This window comes from Hermetia illucens, chromosome 1 (assembly GCF_905115235.1).
Source record: "Hermetia illucens chromosome 1, iHerIll2.2.curated.20191125, whole genome shotgun sequence".
Lineage (NCBI taxonomy): Eukaryota > Metazoa > Arthropoda > Insecta > Diptera > Stratiomyidae > Hermetia > Hermetia illucens.
The window spans coordinates 52,868,700-52,876,048 of record NC_051849.1 but is presented as its reverse complement, the minus strand read 5'-3'; positions in this window follow the sequence as shown (position 1 = coordinate 52,876,048).

Sequence of the window (7,349 nt, the reverse complement as noted above, 5' to 3'; positions counted from 1 at the left end):
CACTCATTCTCATTGATTATGACGCCAGCATCTAATTCGTACGAAATTGATAAGTTAAAGTTTGTTTTACGCAAAACCTTAAAAAGGCATCTTTGACAATATGATATAATATAATATATAAAACCCCTCCCTATTCTTTGCAATTTTATAAAGAAAATTGCTACCAAATTTCGTAATAATTGGCGTATTGCTTATTGAATTAGAAAGCCCGAAAATGAAAAAAAAGTTACTTTGAGAAAAACCACTTTGCAAAACAAAATGTTTGAAAATACGCCTTTCGGATATAAAAACATTCCTCATTTTTAATTACAAACAAAATGCAGTTACAATAAATACAAATGCCCTCATTGAAAGGACTACACAAAGTATGTGTACAGCGACCATCTCCTGGTAGCACCCGGGAATTTAAGAGGGTATGTATCTTCACCCTATCTGAGCCAGCTGTCAACACTTTTGTACTTTTGTGCTATAAATTTGCGGACTCTATTCTTGAATAACGAATAATCCTTACGAAGAAATATATCTTTTTTGCTTTATAACCGGCTTACATTGTATTATATGCAGGTATGGTAGGTCCCTTTCCTGTAGAAATAATTTCCCAAATTGAAGAGAATAACGAAATCAAAATTTGACAATCTTGTTAAATAGTATTGATACATTACAATTTTAAGAACGTAGTTCCAATGTTTTGACAATCGTTTCGTTCACTTTTGAATTGTAGCTCAATTCATTGTAGGCTCGATCCACCACGACTAATAATCTTTTACATACTTCTAGGCATTAATGGAAAGCGCGAAGCTCAAATTTAATTGTAATAGATATATTTGTATTGTATGTAGACATTTGCGTTGAGGAACATATGCCAGTGTTTCAGACAAATTTTCAGTATAAAACTATTTCAATTTTTCATAGCACTTTACTAATGAATTGATTGCATTTCTAAAATCAGGCACGTTGTGGGACAGTGTCCGGCACTTATACAAAGTTTCATGTTCACTCCCTAGTGTAGTATAAGGCACCCGCACAATCAGACTGTTCTTCAGTTTCACTATCGTCACACTTAAACGCTGTGCAAGTGATAGGTTCAGAACAGCGAAACAAACACAAGACTAACACCCATGACGACTGGGATTTGAATCCAGAGTAACGAGATTAAGAGGCTGACGATCTATCCCCTCAACCATCGCGCCATCTATAGTTGGTAGGTACACTATCGTACGCATCGGAACTGCCCTTAACAGAATAATAATAATGAAGAAGGCGGAGCCCACGAGAGTACCCGCGAAAGTCGGTAATCTCACCATTGCAGCCACAACACCTAAAAAAGTGGAAGAAACCAACACCCGGAGGCTCGAACAATGGACTAAGGTGAGCAACAAGAGGAAAAAGGGCAAAAAGAAGCTCCGCCCGGAAATAATAATTATTTCCAAGAAGGAAAATATGTCATATGCCGACATCCTCCGAAAGGTGAAGTCAGACCCGGAATTGAAGGATTTGGGGGATAGTGTGAGCCGTATGAGGCGAACACAGAGAGGGGATCTGATGCTGGAGTTAAGTAAATCCGCCGACAAGTCGGCCGATAACTTCCGCGGGAAGGTGAAAAGTGTACTTGAAGAGGAAGCTGAGGTAAAAGCTCGGAAACAGGAGATAGTGGTTGAATGCAAGGACCTAGATGAAGTCACCTCACGGGAGGACATCTGTGCTGCGCTAAAGCAGCAGTTCAACCTTGGCGATATAGACCAGAGTGCCATAAAAAGGATGAAGAAGGCATATGGTGGCACACAGACCGCTATTATTAGTTTGCCAGCGGAATCAGCTATTAAGTTAATTACCGCTGGCAAGGTAAGAGTAGGTTGGGTCGTGTGCAGGCTCAGGGAGCAAATCTCTCTAAAGAAATGCTTCAGATGCCTCGATTTCAGCGATTTTGCGGCGGCATGCACTAGCCAGCATGATAGGTCGAGGAGTTGCAGGAAGTGTGGGGAAGAGGGCCACCTCATCAAAGATTGTACCGGAGATCCACGGTGTATGTTATGTAGTGGGAACGAGGGCGTGGACGGCCGGCATATTGCGAGAAGCAGCAGATGTCCGGTATATAGGAGGGAGCTGAACCGCACACCCAAATGAGATTGATACAAATCAATCTCAATCACTGTGAGGCAGCTCAGGACCTGCTCTCGCGAACCATTCCAGAGTCGAATGTCGATGTCGCGGTTATTTGCGAGCCGTACAGAAATTACGGCGGTGCGACTTGGGCGGTGGATGCGTCTGGCAACGCCGCAATCTGGGCGTGCGGAAGACAGGCCATTCAGGAAGTCATGCCCCCCCCCCCCCCGGGAGCCGGTTTTATAAGGACGAAGGTCAACGGTGTCCATATTTACAGCTGCTACGCTCCTCCTAGTGCAACCTTAGCACAATATGAGGAGATGTTAAACAGTCTGGTGTTGGATGCTAGTGACCGCAGCCCTAAAATCATTGCGGGCAATTTCAACGTGTGGGCCCTGGAGTGGGGAAGCCGATCGACGAACACCAGAGGTCAAATTCTGTTGGAGTCATTTGCGGAGCTGGACATCGTGCTGGCCAACGTTGGATCCGTGCCCACCTTTCGAGGAAGAGGGTCGGATTCGATCGTTGACCTGACATTTGTTAGCACTTCACTGGTGAGGGGGATGGCTTGGCAAGTGAGTGAGCACTACACCCACAGTGACCACCAGGCCATCTTCCTCCGCATTGGGAACCGGGGAAACAGTCAACGACGCTCTGGAGGTGGAAAGGCTAAGGCGGTTGGCTGGTTTATCGGAGCTTTCGACGAGGAGACATTCCTGTCCGCATTGGAGGGAGCCCCCCTAATGAAGAAGATCCGCGGGCGAAAATCACCTCAGATGACATGCCCACGGCTCTTGTTGCAAATAATTGCAACTCTTTTCCCGCAGCAGGAGCAGGACGAAAGAGAACCCCAACTGGCAGCTCAGCAGGACGTCTTCTCGATCCCTGATGTTACCGAAGAGGAACTTTGGGAAATCTGCAAACGTATTGGGGACAGCAAGGCTCCGGGATTGGACGGAATTCCGAACAAGGCTCTGAAGGTGGCGGTCAAGGCCATACCAAGGTGGTTCGCAAGCACATTCGAATCGTGCATGGCGGAAGGAGTGTTTCCCGCCCAGTGGAAGAGGCAGAAGCCCGAAAACCACCCGGCGTGCCCTCTTCATATCGCCCTATTTGTCTTTTAGACACCATGGGGAAGATGTTGGAGAGGGTGATATACAACAGGCTGCTCCCGTTCATCGAGCTTGCGGGTAGTCTTTCAGAGCGGCAATATGGGTTTCGGCGAGCCCGTTCTACGGTCGATGCAGTAGCAAAGGTCGTGGAATTGGCTCGAAATGCAATGGCCATGGGCAAATGCTGTGCTCTGGTGACGCTGGACGTCAAAAATGCTTTTAACTCAGCCAACTGGGGCTGGATTAAGGGCGCTTTGGCCAAACTGGGTGTTCCTAGCTACTTGGCTCGGCTCATCGAGAGTTACTTTTCGGACAGACTTCTCTGGTACGAGACGGACGACGGGCCGAAGGAGTACATTGTGACAGCAGGTGTGCCTCAAGGTTCTGTATTGGGACCGCTGCTGTGGAACATAATGTACGACGGAGTGCTTGGCCTTCGCGTGCCGGAGGAGACAACGCTGATTGGTTTTGCGGACGACTTGGCGGTAGTTGCAATTGCAAAGCATCCCGAGGACGTGGAGCTTTATGCAAATGAAGCCATTCATACCATCAAGTCATGGTTACGAATGGTCAAGCTGGACCTGGCGGACGAAAAGACGGAGGCGGTCCTCATTACCAACCGCAGGAAGAACAACACGGTTACCATCCAGGTTGGTAATCGTGAGGTCGTCTCAAAATCGGTTGTCAAATACCTGGGTATGATGATCGATGCCAAGCTGAGTTTCAAGGGACACTTGGAATATGCGCGAGAGAAGGCAGCAAATGCCAGCTCATCCCTTGCAAGGATGATGCCTAACGTGAGAGGGCCGAAGTATAGTCGCAGGCTACTCATCGCGGGAGTGGTGAGGTCGATCCTGCTATACGCGGCCCCTGTCTGGGCGGGAGCGTTGAATCACGCTGTCAACCGGAGGAAGATATGTTCGGCATACCTGCCAATTGCGCTAAGGGTGTGCAGCGCATTTAGGACGGCGTCGACGGAAGCAGTGTGTGTTATCGCAGGAATGATCCCTATAGATCTTCTAGCGAGCGAGGCACACTGGCTCTACGAAAAACGAAAGGCAAATCCAGCCGAGGTGAATGCGGATTTCCGAAAAGCCATCAGGAGAGAGTTGTGTGGCAAGTGGCAACAACGATGGGATAACTCCGACAAGGGCAGGTGGACCCATACATTGATCCCGTGTATCGAGAAATGGGTCAACCGAAAGCACGGAGAATTGAATTACCACCTGACACAGTTCCTTACGGGACACAGTGGCTATAGGAAGTACTTGCATCGCTTCGAGTTGGACGAGTCTCCCAACTGTCCTGAATGCGGTGCTACACTCGAGGACCCGGAGCACGTTATGTTCCATTGTCCCACATTTCTGCAGCAGAAAAGGAGGTTGAACAGCATCTTAGGGGCGGACATCGAGCCCTCCAACCTGGTGGAAAAGATGTTGAAGTCGGAGGAAAACTGGATGGCGGTAAATGAGGCAGTAGCCGTGGTGAAGACAAAACTCCTGGAGTTGGATCGAGCTCGGAAGGCGGCGCGACGGAGACGTGACATGGACGAGCTGGTATAGCGAACCAGAGCCTCCCCCGCGAAGTAATACTTCACGGTGGTCCCGCGAGGAGGAGCGGAAGAGTGGGGGTGGTTTTAGTGGGTGTGAATCCCATACACTGCTGCATTCTGGCGCAGCAGCGTCTATCTAAGATTTCCACCTCCATCCATAAAAAAAAAAAAGAATAATAATAATGAAGAAGTTGAGAGCCTCAAACTATTCGAAGAGAGTCTCACTCCACCTAAACAAATACGTTCAAATCTGAAATAATAAAAAACTTGTTATTTGTTTTTCGTTGGTGTGGATATTTATTCTTCCAACCACTTGTTCCCTTTATCAGTGCTAATTATTAATTATAAGATAATTAATCGTTGGAAACACCGCATAATTTCACTCAGATACCTTCAAATTTTTCTTAAAAGTTAGATTTTGTTTGTTATTTATCTATCAGGCACAAAATCGAAATCTTTTTTTTCACAGCAAAGCCAGCTGAGAGAGCAGATTCTCAACCGATAGCCGGCACTCGACAGTCTCCTCGGCCACTTGTACTAGAAAATATTGAAAGCCAGCCCAAAGCTGACCCAAAATCCTTCAAAAGTACAAGTAATCATGACTGCAATGGACTCGCAACCGATACTCAGCATCGACTCAGCCCTCAAGGACTGATGCCGCCAATTGTACTACGAAGAGCTGTAATCTTTGGTAATGTGATGTGACATGGGTCCTTTTTCAACGCTTTGATCCCTCACGTGTCATTAGTACAAAATTAACGTGTATATACGGATGCGTGGGTCCACACCGGATTTAAAAATAGACCACAAACTAAGACATTCGCACCCAATGATAAAAACCAGAACGCCAGCTAAAACTGGAAAATAAAAAAAAACGGCTCGACAGCGCGCGTGGAGCCGTAAGTCTTTGGACCCGAGTGCCGATCGGGAGGGAAGATCCACGACGGAACACAGTTCCGATCATCGTTTCTTCTGCCTCAGATATTTATTGAGACGCAACTCCTGAGGTTCCCTCCCATCTTTGACATCCTCAAGCCATTATTTGGAGGGTGTCCCTATTAAGGTTGTTATATTCATCCAATCCAAAAAAAGATATATAAAAGTAAAATGAAAATGAAAAGTAAAAATATATAAAAGCAAAAAAAAATGAAATTAAATCAAAGTAAAAAAAAATATATAAAAAAAAGCAAAGAAATGAGATCAAAATAAAAAAATAACACTTACACATTGTTTCACTCCGAGCTCGGCGTGGCGTGTATTTGTAGTTGTCCTAAAGTACTAATTGCATAATTTATTTATCTATTAATTCAAATATTTTTAAATTTCCTATCTATTGAGTAAGTAATCATTTATTCCTGATTTTGTCGTTTCTAGTCAGTTTTCCGTTGAAATTCTGGAAGATTTTGAAATTTAACAATTTAGATCGTCCAGTACGAATGTCGATTTTCCTCGAGACAAAATCACTTTAAGAGTTCGTGGTTTCTTCTAGGACTGGTTTTCGATGCGTCGCGTTGCATACGGTTAGCAATGAACCACGCCAACAGGTTGCCACAAAAAACGATATTTTCCTTAAATCGACTCCGATGAATGGGCTGGTGAATGGTCCGGAATAGGCTGAGGAAAGCAAGAACGATAACGATCAGCTTCAACTCTTTCAACATTGCAGTTAAACCCCGTACTGCGCTTTTATTTGCGACTTACACAACTCAGCTTTAATAAAAAGCCTCCTCACGAGTCCTTCGACTGCACTAGTACCGCATACAGTGGTATCGTTAATTGGTTACAGTACTTTCTTCGAGAAATCTGGCGATCTGAAATCGTGTTCGCTTGGCACTCCGAATCGCAAACCACTCACTTGCTAACAACAAAATCAAATTCCGCAAATTTATTTAAATTTTTATTCGCACTGGCTGTTCCGTGGAACGGGCGCAGGTGAAAATCCTTCCGTCCTCTTTTCGCTCAAGGGAAATTCCTAAATCGTTCCCCACAGTCTTGCTTTCACCGCTCTTCCAGGTACCACCCAAAACCTTCTCCTCATCCCACCGTCCGTTGATCCTCTGTCCACCCACGAACCGGTCCCCATGCCGCTACGCTCACCTTGAACTTCGGCCGCCCAAATGCATTCAATAATCTGCAATCTACAGCGAACATTAGGGTGATTGCACATTATGAATGCATTATTTGAGCAAATTAATTCAGAAAGAAGCGTATGAGATTCGACTCCTATCGCGAAGCCGCGGTCATTAAAACCTAACAATTTTTGGATTATGGGAAGTCGTCGTCAAATCGGTGTAGCGGCATCTTAAACACATTTGACACACACATTTGAAATGATGCTCCCTACGAGGAGTTCAGCGCAGTTCTGTGCAAGATGGAAACATACCCCAACTTGACGAGCCTGAAAAGCTGCGTGCCCCACAACCGTGGAAGGCAATTACAAGAAACATTTATCCACCGCACGGTAGCGTAGTAATGGACAAAAGGACAAAACCCCAAGACCGGTGAGTTAATCCTAATAAAGGAAAACCTTCCTCGACAAGATTGAGCACTGAATCGTATATTACAACTACATCCTAGAGAAG